The sequence below is a fragment of the Pseudorasbora parva genome, chromosome 7 (assembly GCF_024679245.1).
Source record: "Pseudorasbora parva isolate DD20220531a chromosome 7, ASM2467924v1, whole genome shotgun sequence".
In the NCBI taxonomy this organism is placed as follows: Eukaryota; Metazoa; Chordata; class Actinopteri; order Cypriniformes; family Gobionidae; genus Pseudorasbora; species Pseudorasbora parva.
The window spans coordinates 48632571-48648279 of record NC_090178.1 but is presented as its reverse complement, the minus strand read 5'-3'; the positions used below and the strand labels follow the sequence as shown (position 1 = coordinate 48648279).

The 15709-nt window shown below is 38.1% G+C and overlaps 1 protein-coding gene across 1 annotated transcript in view; it reads left to right on the top strand.

The window, feature by feature from the left end:
- Positions 1 to 15709, top strand: part of grik3 (glutamate ionotropic receptor kainate type subunit 3) — a 183100-nt gene that overhangs the window by 48344 nt on the left and 119047 nt on the right. The gene's annotated exons all lie outside the window — the stretch shown is intronic.

Below are 15709 nucleotides of genomic sequence, written 5' to 3'. Positions count from 1 at the left end.
GTTCTGGCAACAAACTAAAATAATCTGAAGTTAAAACAAACAAACAAAAAGATTAAGTAAGGGATAATGTCCACCCAGCCGGTTGTTATCGCAGAATAAACCCCGACAGAGATCAGCGGAGCGGTCTTGTGTCACTCTGAAGGGGTTTATTCTGCGATAATAACCGGCTGGGTTTACATTATCCCGCTTACTACACGGCTACTAGTCTCAAATAAATAATTATTAGACACAAAATATTGTCTTGAGATTAAATATTTTATTAGCTCTTACGCAAAGCTTCCGTGAAGAAAAACAGTTCCAACCTGCTTTAAGCCTTTATCTATCGCTGCTAAATGTTGAAAATGAATGCTGAAAGGATTAGTTCACCCAAAAATGAAACCAAGCCTATGATTTACTCACCCTCAGGTCATTATAGGTGTTTATGACATTCTTCTGTCAGACAAATACAATCAGAGTTATATTTAAAAAGTCCAGGCTAACGTTAATCCCAGCAGTAGTTGTAGTTGTGTTTGAAGTCCATTAAATGCAGCTGTCCGTCAAATAACGTGCTCCACACGACTCCGATGGGTTAATAGAGCCTTCTGATTCCAATCGATGCGTTTGTGGAAGAAAAATATCTAGATTAAAAACGTTATAAAGGAAACCTGCCTTGAAGTCTTCCATTGTAACCCACGGCTGTTTAAGCCACAAGATGGCGCCAGCGTTAAGCACAGAAGTAGAACCGGTCAAGATAACTCGTAGTACCCGGATGAGCGGGTGTTATCTGGAAATAACGTACCGCTGGAATGAGCGATTGATCAATCAGAATCAAGTATTTCACAGTGCCGTGTAATAATTGCAAATAAATAAAAACTAAAATATATAGTAATAGTGATAATACAATGAGAAAAGTAATGAAAAAATTGACCAAAATGACATTTGTTTAATTGTACTGCGGCACGCTCCTAATAAGAGAGGAAAATGGACATTTATGTTTTAGAAAGAGGTTCTAAACATCTAAGTCCTCTTCAGTGATTTCCCAGTAGTCCTCTAAATGTAGACAGTACCCATAAACCCCTGCGCTGCAGCTGTATTGATTATACATGGTTGAGCTTCAAAAGTGTCATATGTGGAGTTGACCTGTTTTAATCTGCAATACCATGCTAAAAACATTCTGTTCACCCAGATTCCCAGTCATTTGAATGTTTCCACTTTGTAAAAATGTTAGTGGTCCTGCTATTAGTGAGTAGAGAGCGAGCGGGCCGGAAGGTGGACCCAAAGTCATCCGCTCATTACTGCGTTTGTTCCATGGGGTGTGCGAGCGATCAAAGTAAGGCATGCTCAATTTCCATTTCAGTAGCTCCTGTCCTAGAAATTAGCCAGGGGTGTCCCAAATGACATGCACTGGAACCTCTGTCCATTTGTCTGCATTAAGTTTGCATGGGAATGGGCTCTTTGGTAATAAGTAGGCCAGTTTTTATATTTAGTCCCGTCCTCTTGCACCTTGAAAGCAGAGTAACCTGTTCTCTAGCCTGGGTTAATGTGGGCTCAGTCCCTGCGCTGTGTTCAGGTGGATTTGCTTTGGTTTCTGGATGTATGCATTAAAGTTGGAGTATGCTTGACATGCCCTATTAGCTACTATTTTTAAAAGAAATTAGTATGCATGAAAATCGTGGAGTGTAGATGAATACAGCACTTAATGCAATGTATTCAACCTAACCTTCTGTTTCCAGTGTGACAAATTAACCAGAAGTAATATGAACCGTAATATGTGCTTGTCAAAACAAATTATATATGTATTTTTTTTTACAATGCATATATATATATATATAGTATAAACAAACAAAAAACACACTGGTAACTATTCAGCTTTTAAATGCATGAATGTTTCTCCAATTATTATTACATATGCAGGTCTTTAGCGATCCGTATCTACTGTATATCTAACACAGATGAATCTCTCGCTGCTTCAATAGCATAAAACTCACCTGATGTTGTAATAACTATTACAAAGAATAAAATTAAGCATATTTCATTAGCTTTATGAACTCGGAAGGGTTCCATTTGAGCAGATGCTTTTTATCGTCATTGTCAGAGTTCGTTCAGCATCTGGCTCATATAATCTTAAACATATTCTCAAAACTCTCACTTACAGCATCTCCAGAGTCGATATTGTGATGGCTGATGGCTTCTTCATCAGATCCACCATCAGTGACAGTAATGTGCGATTGCATACAGCACTTTCTGCAGTGCATCGCTGAGCCATTTGCGGTTTTACGTGTTGTTACTCGTTGATTTATGCCTGCTGCAATCATGAGTCAAACATGAAAAAGGTATCCAGGAACAAAGATCCATGTTCTCATTCTGTTTACGCCAAATTCTGACTCTACCATCTGAACGTCTCAACAGAAACCGAGACTCATCAGACCAGGCAACATTTCTCCAGTCTTCAACTGCCCAATTATGGTGAGCTTGTGCAAATTGTCGCCTCTTTTTCCTATTTGTAGTGGAGATGAGTGGTCCCCGGTGGGGTCTTCTGCTGTTGTAGCCCATCCACCTCAAGGTTGTGTGTGTTGTGGCTTCACAAATGCTTTGCTGCATACCTCGGTTGTAACGAGTGGTTATTTCAGTCAAGTTGCTCTTCTATCAGCTTGAATCAGTCGGCCCATTCTCCTCTGACCTCGAGCATCAACAAGGCATTTTCTCCCACAGGACTGCCACATACTGGATGTTCTTCCATTTTCACACCATTCTCTGTAAACCCTAGAAATGGTTGTGTGTGAAAATCCCAGTAACTGAGCAGATTGTAATATACTCTGCCCGGCCCGTCTGGCACCACCTCCATGCCAAGCTCAAAATTGCTTAAATCACCTTTCTTTCCCATTCTGACATTCAGTTTGGAGTTCAAGAGATTGTCTTGACCAGGACCATGTGATTGGTTGATTAGATAATTGCATTAATGAGAAATTGAAAAAGTGTTCCTATTAATCCATTTAGGTGAGTGTAGATGACATTACTTCTGAGGCGTATGTGGAGTTTCTGTTCGAGGGCGCCCCCTGGCCTCCAGTATGATTAAAGCATTGTGTTTAGCGCCCAGTAAAGCTCACTCCATTCTATTTTGGGTTAAAAAAAGGAAAAAATAATACTTCTCTCTAAGGAAGTGCATATGATAATCCATATGTTTTTCTTCCGTGTACAAGAGTTTCCCCCCACAGTGGATAAAGAGGCTCATATTTCATAATAAAAGCACTGACTTTGATTTTGCACACCTCTTGACAAAAATTAAGGAATTTTTGTAATAATAATATCATATTTTATAATTTATCAGCGACCATTTACATATTATTTTATAATATTTATTTTGTTATATTGTTCCTAATGAATTGGATGAGGGATACTAGGGTAGTGAATACCCTTCCGGATCGACAAAGAGCCAAGATATATGTTTAAAAGTTAAAATATGTCATAATGCAACAGGGCCAATAATGAATAAAGAGACATCTTTTTTTATTTATTTTTTATTTATTTTTTTAAAGTTCTTTGAAATTACTATTTGTATTCATTTTGGTTTCATTTAATTTTGGAAAACCTGTATACCATTCAAATCTAATGACTAACATGAATAATAAATAAGTTGAATCACCCTTACATTGTTTTACTTTATAATATCAACATCAATTTTAATTCAGTTAAAAAATAGGTTCACACATTAGTTTAGGTTAAAATTATTTTTGCCTCAATAAACTCCCAATCACTGCTTATTATAGTTAGCAATGTAGTTGTTAAGTTTAGGTATTGGATTGAGGGATGTAGAACATGATCATGCAGAATAACTCATTAATAAATGTGCTTTATAAGTAAACAGCCAATATCCTAATGTGCATGATAATAAGCAACTTAAAGCTCCCCTGTGTGATATTTTCCCCCATCTAGCGGTGTAAAGGTTTATGACCATCCAGTGAACAATAGTTTCTGTTCCTCTCATTTCTGATTTCGCTTTAACTCCTACGGTGGCCGATTTAGTCCAAGATTAACATGGCAATCCCCCTCTTCACATTCGACACGGTGCCATCGAGTGTTAAAACGCGAAAGGCGAAGCTTGAATTTACGGGTATGTCCCTCTTTGGCTACTGTACTTTCAAGATGGAGGGGCAACATGGCGACCGACATTCGAACTCCTTACCCGTATGTATCACCCTAAATATACATTAATGAGCATATATTTTTTGAAAGAACTAAGTGTTTTTAGCTAAGAATAAACAAAAAAAGTGTAGCTTTAATAGTGAGAATTAACTACATAAACTAAAATGTTACCACAAATATTTACCGAAAATTTGGATTAGAAGTTACTGTATGTACGCATTTGTATTCAGTGTCCAAATAACAGATTTTTCTAAGAATATAACTGAATGATTATCACTGAACTAAAACACATCCTAGTGTGGTCACATGACTTCAATTTGAAACATTTCTGCTTCACAATAAATAACAGGCAGTGTATGGTACGGTATTGTGCATAAGCTGTACACTAGTAAATAGCCTTACTTTGTCCAATAGCAATACATCACCTGCTGTGTGACGGCGCGCGCGGCGTCTTTTTGAAAGATACAAGCCACAGTTGCTGCAGCTGACAGGCCATTTGTGTTAGTTCAATAATAAAGTCCTTTGTGCCACCGCAATGCTTCTTTCACATATCAGTGCTGACTGTTCATTGATTTTCAATACTGAATCTATTCTTTAAACTCAGTGATGATGGCACGGTTTCTGCAGTAACACACTGCACATTTAACATTTCATTTATCACTGTGAACATGTGGACTTTGTGGCGGTGGCCATAGATTTATAGACATTTTCACCTTCACATTTCACACAACAGCTAAAGTGAAAAGGATTTGTCATTAAGTCCCTTATGATTTCATTACCATTTATGAAGAGCAATGGCTATGGTGGTTATGGCAGTCTTACGCAATAAACGCAAACGGGGTTAGCATACCTCGCTAATCAAGTGGAATGGGTAAACCATGTCACCTGTCTGCTTGTAAAATAGGAATTGTTATTCACTGGCCAAACTCTGTCTAAATATTAATTGCTTCCCTAAGTGTAAAATCAATGGCAATTACACTAGCCCGAGTATTGGTAGTGCTTAGTGCTTATCTAACCTTGTGATCTCTGATTTGGAGATCCATTTTCATCGTGGGAGCGTTTGACCCTCAGGTAATGTCTAGGCCTTCTGCTGCTGGTTCAGGACGTGGGAATTAAAAGACCCCCGCATGTCGCCTTAATGAAAATCATGCCCCTAAGCGACGGACGGGCCTATTACAATAAATCCCTGCACACACACACACACACACACACACACACAACCACAGTGTTTGGTTTCTCCTTCTCCCTCTTTGTCTTTCCCCTTGCCGCTGTCTTTCACTCACACACACACGTACACATACACACACACACACGCACGCAGGCTGTTTTCACTTTTAAACCTTTAAGCCTTTTCTATCCTGCGAAGCTAAACAGTGGCTTGTGTCTCAAGTGGTTTTGTCAATACTCGACTGAATAGAATGACAAAATGTTAGACACTTGAAACGACTTGGTAAAAAATGATCTGCAGAGATGCAGAACACAGCGTCTTCTCGCTTTGCACCTTTGATTTACGTCTCTGTCCTTATTTTACGGTTAATTAACTCACAGTTAAATACATACAATAGTTCATCCGAAACGGAAAATTCTATCATCGTTTACTCACCGTGTCATTCGTCCATTTAAATTATTCATGCTGTTCTTTGACATATATCAAAATCATAAACACTAGTGAGAGCTTGCGTTTAAGCTCTGTAATGTAGATACTGTGGCTGTTATTCATTAAAGGCGTAGCTGGCGTGACGATGACATTGAACGTACTGTAAGTGTTTTGAACTGCAACAATTTTTCTATAAGTTAAATATGGAAGGTGATTACTTCATAAAGTTTTAAATATTTATATTTTTCATTCACAAACCCATTGGTTTACTTCAGAAGGCCTGCATTAAACCATGTGGAGCACTTTTATAATGGATGGACACAATGAATGGACACAAAACAAATGGATTTTGTTGGCTGCCATTCACTGCCATTATAAAGCTTGGAAGAGCCAGACCATTTTTAATAGAGCTCCAATTGTGTTCATCTGAAAGAAGAACGCCATATACACCAAGTGTGAGGGGAAGCAAATCATGGGGCAAATTTAATTTTGGGATGAACTAACCCTTTAAGGGAACATAGAGGGCATCATTGTACCCTGGGTTTTACGGTGCATTGTGGGACTTTTTACATTTACAGCTACATGTATACATTTGTCCAAAGCGACTTACATTGCATTCAATGTACACATTTTGACATTTTGTCAGGTCTTGTTTTCCCTAGGATTTTAACCCATGACCACACTCTACTGTTTGAGCTACAGGAAATCATAAGCATAAATTAAAGCATCATTTTTTGGGAGCGAACGTTTCAGTGCACTGGAAGGATTCGGCGATTGAGACAGCCTTTAAAATGGCCGACTCCCTGATCAGTGCCCTGACTGCTGACTACACCCTATGGCTGTGTGTGAAATCACATACTCGATTAAGTAAGTACATATTTGGATGATGTAATACGAGTCTTGTTGTGTGCGTCCATTTTTAACAAGTCTTGACTGCTGTACAGGGACCTACAGGGATCATATTAGTAATCTGGAGCATTATTTTAAAGGGAAAAGAAAATATGCTTTTAATGGTCCAGATTACTGTAGTTCCTGCAGAGTGACTAGATAACACTTGAGTAATTAGTGATGCATTTCATTATTTTATTCAGAGTAAAAATGATGACGGATCTCAGACACACGACAATGTTCTTTATAATTTGTCAGTAGTTAAAATGTAAGTTTTCCGCCCGCTAGAGTTCGCCTCGATTCAAAACAAAGGCGTAGTTTGATGATGCCAGGTCTGAGGTCAGACACTCAGGACATGTGGTCTTCACCTTACAGCCGGTGGGAAAGAATCGGGATAGGACTCGGGCAGAAATCATGTTCAGGGATGAGATTATTAGAGATTATTAACGTTACTGTAATGTGAAGCAGAGCAGGAGCGAGTGTTGAAGGAGCTGAGCAAGGCCGCTGGAGCGATTGTTAATGAGATGAACGCAACACGTGTGATTTTATATCGTGTTTCTTGTCCTATTTGGCCGACATGCTTGTCGTATCATAACTCTCTATGGAAGAGAGCAGCATGAGTAGTCCTCAGATAATCTTCTTTTGTGTTTTGTTTTGATTTGGAATGAAGTGCGCAAATTATGACAGAAATAGGGCATTTTTGGCTGAATTATGTTGTTAGAAAAATGATAGCAGAGACACTATCATTTTTTATCACAGAACAATGTGTCCTCATATTTTATACTAGTAACTGATGTCTCTCTGAATTTTACAATCATTTGTCTTGCAGTTATCTAATTTTGTGGATAAATATGGCCATTTTAGCCTCATATTTGGCAGCTCACACCTTCATTTGTACAAATTTCTCCCTAATGTCATTACCGTTTTTGCAAGATTGCATTTTGAAATTCTCCCATTGATTTTCGATAGAATGTTGTCCATACGCTCTCTGTTTAGTTTCATTGTGTTTTCTTTTGCCTGTGTTCCTGATTATTATTAGGCCGTGTGTCCACTGAAGCTGCTGAAAACGGCCGGCTGTGAGCGCTTGAGAGCGCTTTGGCAGCACAGTGTTTTTTTTGAAGTTGAGATGCTTTGCTTGCTATGATATGGAATATCCTGATATTAAAATGCTGTCTTGTTTTGAATGATTTTCTTCTATTATAATGTTTCTTGTCATCTGATCATCCAGGAAGTCAATTTTATATTAGTCCCGCCCCTTCTCCACTGTGATTGGATGGCTGGGAGAAGAGTCTTTTACTCAAACTTGAACATTCTTCAACTCTCTGCGACTGGTAAAAAAGCAGAGCTCTCATTTTTGTATAATTGATCTGGGAAGCCTATGTTTCATATACAGATCTGTGGTTTCTTTAAGCAAGTGGATGATATGTAATATCAGCAGGTATATAAACTCTGATAATAATGACTGATGAACTGACATTGAGATGAATGGGAATGCTAATGGAGAGCTCTATTTAGGTATATGGTCATTCTGGTTGCACATGAAAAAACTGTTTCAGCTTTCATAGACGTGAATCTGGTCTTCCCTTCCCTAATGGCACAGTGTGATGCAATTGAGTGTTTCTGCTTTATTGTGAATATAGTAACAGCACATTCAAAACTCCAATAAAAATCCAAATTGAGAGTTCATTAGAGTGTTCCCAGACTCTAGAATAACTATTTCTTTAGTATCTATTGATAAAATCTAGTCATTTAAAGGTGATTAAAATTAAAAAAGTAAAAAAAAAGAAGAAAGAAAGAAAGAAAGAAAGAAAGAAAGAAAGAAAGAAAGAAAGAAAGAAAGAAAGAAAGAAAGAAAGAAAGAAAAAGTAATTAATTCTGGACATGAATTAGGTAAATTAGGTTTAATTTAAGGCCTTCAGGTCATTTTGACCCGCGAGGGAAGGATGAAGATTAAGTACACACAATATTTTTGCTAAATGGAGATATGACAAATGGTGGTAAAAAGTCCAGACATTGCATTGAAATAAACAAGCATTTTGATTGGTAACGATAGCCATACTTAATTTCATGTCGTCAGACGTAACGCGACACTGTCATTATTTTTACGCCAGCTAGAGGGCGCATGACTTTAAAACGTAAATATAGGTCGTAATAAGGTGCTTGAAAAATGACCTATAGAGTCGTATTTTTTTGGAGGACAGGTTGGTTATATTGTATATTTTAGCATGGCACTGTACTGACCAATCCATGTGAACCTCTTATAGAGATGTAGTCTCGGTTCTGTGATGAGAGAGTTGAGCTCAGGAACATGGCGATGTTAAAGTGTCTGCTGATAAAAAAGTCTGTTTTTCCTGCTGCCGGGCACATCCTTCTCTTTGTCACTTGATGCATATGGATGCCAAGGCCCAGATTCTGCTCCGGGTTCTTTCTCTCACTGTGTGTGTGTTTTGGGTCCATTATTTTTTTGGCCTGCGCCCTTCATTGTTCTGCAGAGTTTGGCAGAGGTTAGCTGGCACGATGTGACCAGGGCGTCTGGCACCAGAGCGAACCACCTGCATTCAACAATAGTGTGACTCTCCTGATAGGGAAGGTGCTGTATAATATCACCGCTGGGCTCGCTGTGCACTGACTGTTACAGCAGCTCTAGATTTGTGTAGCCTCTTGGAAATAGTACACAATTTGTCAGCTATTTTGAATATAGTCTTAGTCCTGTGTCAAATGCACTTTTGAGGTTTTTGTGTAGTTAAGTTTTAGTCGACTAAATGTCTGGGCATGTTAGTCTAGTTTTAGTCAATAAAAACGTACGGCCTTTTCACACACCTGGCACAATGTGACGCAAGTGTGTTCTGCTGGTTTCAGCCGGACTCAGTTCTCATGTTCACGTCCAGCTCCACGCTGTTTAAATATCAAATGCACTGGCGGATCTGTTCACCCATGGGTGTCATACACTCACCTGAAGGATTATTAGGAGCACTATACTCATACTGTGTTTGACCCCCTTTCGCCTTCAGAACTGCCTTAATTCTACGTGGCATTGATTCAACAAGCTGCTGAAAGCATTCTTTAGAAATGTTGGCCCATATTGATAGGAGAGCATCTTGCAGTTGATGGAGATTTGTGGGATGCACATCTAGGGCACGAAGCTCCCGTTCCACCACATCCTAAAGATGCTCTATTGGGTTGAGATCTGGTGACTGTGGTGGCCATTTTAGTTCAGTCAACTCATTGTCATGTTCAAGAAACCAATTTGAAATGATTAAAATTTTGTGACATGGTGCATTATCCTGCTGGAAGCAGCCATCAGAGGATGGGTATATGGTGGTCATAAAGGGATGGACATGGTCAGAAACAATGCTCAGGTAGGCCGTGGCATTTAAACGGTGTCCAATTGGCACTAAGGGGCCTAAAGTGTGCCAAGAAAACAACCCCCACACCATTACACCACCACCACCAGCCTGCACAGTGGTAACAAGGCATGATGGATCCATGCTCTCATTCTGTTTACGCCAAATTCTGACTCTACCATCTGAACGTCTCAACAGAAATCGAGACTCATCAGACCAGGCAACATTTTTCCAGTCTTCAACTGTCCAATGTTGGTGAGCTTGTGCAAATTGTCACCCCTTTTTCCTATTTGTAGTGGAGATGAGTGGTACCCGGTGGGGTCTTCTGCTGTTGTAGCCCATCCGCCTCAAGGTTGTGTGTGTTGTGGCTTCACAAATGCTTTGCTGCATACCTCGGTTGTAACGAGTGGTTATTTCAGTCAAAGTTGCTCTTCTATCAGCTTGAATCAGTCGGCTCATTCTCCTCTGACCTCGAGCATCAACAAGGCATTTTCTCCCACAGGACTGCTGCATACTGGATGTTTTTCCCTTTTCACACTATTCTTCGTAATCCCTAGAAATGGTTGTGTGTGAAAATCCCAGTAACTGAGCAGATTGTGATCAGACTGGCCCGTCTGGCACCAACAACCATGCCACGCTAAAAATTACTTAATTTCGGGTTCGGGGGCTCGTAGAAATTAATTCCCTTAATTTTTGCATATAGGCCCACATCTTAAAGTCTTTTTAAAAAGCAGTTGAACATTTCTACGGGTATTGTGAAACAAGATCATTTTCAGTGAACACACACTGACCTTTTGTGACAACGCTGCCCCAGGGGGATTTGCCACACATAATGGGGTAAAGCCCGGCGATGGAAATCTGCAGTTTATTACCAATCATTTAAGAATAACACTTTTTCTAAAAAAGCATAACATAATCTTTGAAATAGAAAAAAAAAATTGTTAATCACAACAAACTGCCCTATTTGATCACTTTTCATGCATGTTTAAGCAAAAATCATATCATTCAAACCAGGGCTGCATTTACCTGATCAAAAATGCTGTAAAATTGTGTGTAAATCAGCTGTGAATATATAATAAAGCTTAATGCATTTCTGTGATCAAAGCTGAATTTATCATCATTTATCATCAGTCTTCAGTGTCAAATGTGCCTTCACTAATCATTCTCATATAAGGATTTGATGATCAACACACATTTATGATTATTATCAGTGTTAAAGACAGTTGTGCTGCTTCATATTTTTGTGAAATTTATGAATAGAATGTTAAAAAATGCTTTTATTTTACATTTGTAATATTATAAATGTCTTTAAAATGTAATTTTTTATGGATCCCTGCTGAATAAAAGTATTAATTTATAAAAAATATAATAATCTGTATATGGAAATAATGTCTATATGGAATGTCATTTGAACAAGAAACTATGCTTCTAAACATAAGATACAAAGACTTTCATTGATATAAATATAATATATTGACCCAAGCATATATAAAACACAGTTTAACCTTTTTAGCTTAAATATTCCTAATATAGTGGACACTTTATTGACACTCGTGGTTGGTTTTAAGATGTTAACGTGTACTATTGCAAAATATGATATTATGAATTCACCAAAAATGCCCTAATATACATGACAGTTTTCAAACAAACATACAACACTAATGTTAGAGAAAACACTGAACTTTCACACATCTGTGACTGAGATCCAGCCCTTGTGACAACTAGCCCCGGTGTCTCTTTTGCAAGGGACGCTGAACGTTACAGGTCTTTTTTTGAAGTCCTTGTGTTTGTCATCCTGTCAGATGTTTAATGTAATAGTGCAATGTTTCAGAAAAACCCCAGCAATGCTAGAGACGTGGAAGGCAAGCGAGAGAAACACAAAAGCAGTGTGCGAGAGGGAGGAACAGAGCGAACGCTGTGATAAATTGCAGAAGCGAGAAAACGAGTCACTTGAGCATAAAATTAGATTTTACAAATGTGTTGTTACCTGACAGTTATTTGACAGAGAAGATATCACGACATTGGGACGTATATGAATATTGCTAATCACACAGTGTGAATGAGAGGTTGGGGGTTTGACGGCGGCCGAGGGGACAGATCTTAATTCATCGCTTTTTATCACACTCGTGCTTGATTGGCTGCTGTCATTAATATGCTAATTTGAAATGCTCGGTAACAGACTAAAGTCCTGACCTATAAAAATATATAGTAAAACACTCTTCAGATAACCGCAATAGATGAAGCTTTGAAATACTGTAAAATGGGCTTTTTTTGTGTGTGGGTGGTATGTAACTTATTTGAATTTGATCATTAATAGTGTGACTTTTTATATGTATTTATTAATTAACTTAATTAATTAAAAAACAACAACAAAAACACAGAGATGCAATTTTTTTATTCATTTGTACACACTATCTTGAAAACATGGCACACATAGTATAAACATAGAATGATACAAATATTATTTAAAAAAAAGTGATAAAATGCAATAACCATAATCATTATCTTAAATAATTTTAATTTGGGGCTGATTATTTATTAAGCATATCATGTAATTAATTTGATTGACACTTATTTTTGTGGAATACGGTATAAAGTTACTCTCAGTCGATTTCATCTCTTCTCATGCATGTACACCGGTAAGGCATAACATTATGACCACTGACAGGTGAAGTGAATAACACTAATTAGCTCTTCATCACGGCTCATTTTAGTAGTTATGATATATTAGGAATCAAGTGAACAAAGTTGATGTGTTAGAAGCAGGAAAAATGGGCAAGCATAAGGATTTGAGCGAGTTTGACCAAATTGTGACGGCTAGACGACTGGGTCAGAGCATCTCCAAAACTGCAGCTCTTGTGGGCTGTTCCCGGTCTGCAGTGGTCAGTATCTATCAAAAGTGCTCCAAGGAAGGAACAGTGGAGAACCGGCCACAGGGTCATGGGCGGCCAAGGCTCATTGATGCACGTGGGGAGCGAAGGCTGGCCCGTGTGGTCCGATCAAACAGACGAGCTACTGGAGCTCAAACTGCTCCAGAAGTTAATGCTGGTTCTGATAGAAAGCTGTCAGAATACACAGAGCAGCTCAGTTTGTTGCGGATGGACCAGTCAGGGTGCCCATGCTGACCCCTGACCCCGCCGAAAGCACCAACAGTGGCACGTGAGGATCAGAACTGGACCACGGAGCAATGGAAGAAGATGAAGGTGACTTGGTCTGAGGAATCACGATTTCTTTTACATCACGTGGATGGCTGGGTGTGTGTGTGTGTGTGTGTGGCTTACCTGGAGAACGCATGGCCCCAGGATGCACTATGGGAATAAGGCAAACCAGTGGTCATAATGTTATGCCTGATTTGTGTATGTTTGACATTTATTTTTATTAAGATGATCCAGTGCTTTTAATAAGCTTTTATAAGTCTTGCTATTAAATTTTTTCTTGTATTGTATATTCTCCAAAAACACTGATGCAATTAAAAATATTAGACTATTCAAACACAAGCAGAACGAATTTGTGTGGAAGTCATTAATAAACTCATAAAGAATGTTTTATAATTATAATTCATAAATAATTTCAAATGTTTGGCAATTATGAAGGTGTGAAATGATAGGAAAGGAAAATGGGTAAACAACAAATTGAAAGCTTTGCCACTATATAGAGTATATTCAACACACTTGCCTGTGTATTTTCAGCAAGTGATTCTGAAGAGTTGCTTAGCTTCACCTGTGTGTGATTAGGTTTGGAGCTAAACTCTGCAGGACAGTGAAGAAAACCTCTGATATAGAGAATAAGATACTCAGCCATAGGCTAGATACCAAAGTCCATGGGAGAAACACAAAAAAGACAATGAGAAACAGAAGCACGAGTCTATCCAAGCTAATAAACAGTCCTTTTCTTGGTCTTTCTTTCAGAGCTTGTTATCGTATTTGTAAGTAAATATAGGCCAGAAATGCATTAGTCAATTTGTGGTGTAATCTTCACACGTGAAGTCATTACGCACAGCAGATTGAGTTGAAGAACTACTGTAGATCATGTCTGTTTCTCCAGACTTCTCCGCTCGTTGATTCGAGGCAGACAGCGACTTCTCTTGTTTTCCTTGGGGAGCAGACAGATGGACTGGGATAACAGGGCAATACAGCGCCCCTTAATTGGTCAGTGTTGTGCACAATGCTGGTTGTTTGCCGTAATTGTTTAGTGCGGGCCATTGTCTGTTGCCATTGTGTGTGAGAGCAGCTTCAGCTTCCAGGGATCGAGCAGCATTCACGGGCATGCTGGGAAGGAGACCAGGGGAGCGCTGTGCTACAAAAGAGCTCCCTCTAGAAAAGCTCAGCCTGCACGCAGACATTCATCCAAAACATAATGATATTGTCTCATTGTTGGGCTTTTGGCGGAGCTGCGCTTGGCTGTGTGGGCTGTGCATGCAAGCGTTGAGACTAGGACAGTATATTTGGGTACAAGGCACCGGCTGACGCGTCAGTTGACCCGCGGCTGTAAAGTTGCCTTGTGCATTAATGGGTTTTGTTGGCTGGAGTCTTAGTGTTATGAAACACCACACACTACACTAGGAGAAAATACACTGGGTCTTTTTTCTAGATTTGTATCATACCATGGTGAAAAAGAAGTGTGCTTCATTGCATTCAATGTCAAATCTTGAAGTGTATATATTTTAAAAACTGCAGTTGTATAATGACAGTGTTATATTACATATAATTCGTTTTTGCTGTCATACATTTAATAGTGATTAATCACATCCGAAATAAAAGTTTGTGTTTACATAATATACAGCATGTGTGTGTACTGTGTATAATTAGTATGTATATAATACACACACATGTATGTATATAGTCTTTTATATGTATATAACACATATAAATAGATGTACAGTATACATGCTAATATTTATTAAATATATACATGTATATGTGCATTCAAATTTACATAATAATTATGCACAGCATACACACACACACATACAGTATGTAAACACAAACTTTTATTTTGGATGCAATTAATCACGATTAATCCTTTCACAGCCCTACATTTTATATACATGTTACCTTAGTGGCTTGCTCAATATTACATATTACAGTTAATATATATATATATATATATATAATTTTTTTTTTTTTTTTTTTTTTTTAATGTACTAAATTGTACCTTCATCATTACAAGCAAGACATACAAGTTTCAATAGGAATTACATGAAATGTATTAATATTGATATCAGGCTTGTTAGTCCGTTCAGTAGCACATTTTAACCGCATTTCAAAGACAGTAGAAGTCATTTTGAAATTACAAATAAATATGTACTTATGTATGTAAGTGGGTCAAAATGCATTTTAATATAAATGTTAACTAAAATACGTTTTAATGTAAAACATATGTATTCATAAGTTTTATTTTACACTGTCTCCATATAAACTTCATTAACATAATAATAAACCGTATGAATGAGCCGTTTGTCCAAGTCTTCTGAAGAGCCATGATCGCTTTATATGACATAGATGTATATAGGATCTCATTCACATATCAACACACACGCACAATATGGTAAAATTTGTGTGTTATGCCAGAACAGTTGAGCTCCCCTTTACTATTAAAAGGATTAAACTGGTAAAACCTCTCAAATCATATCGAGTATTTTTACAATGCATCAAAGTTTAGGCTGAATGAGACATGGTGGACATAAATCTCTCAGATTTCATCATAACTATCCTAATTTGTGTTTTGAAGTCGTCTTATGGGCCTGGAATGTCATAAA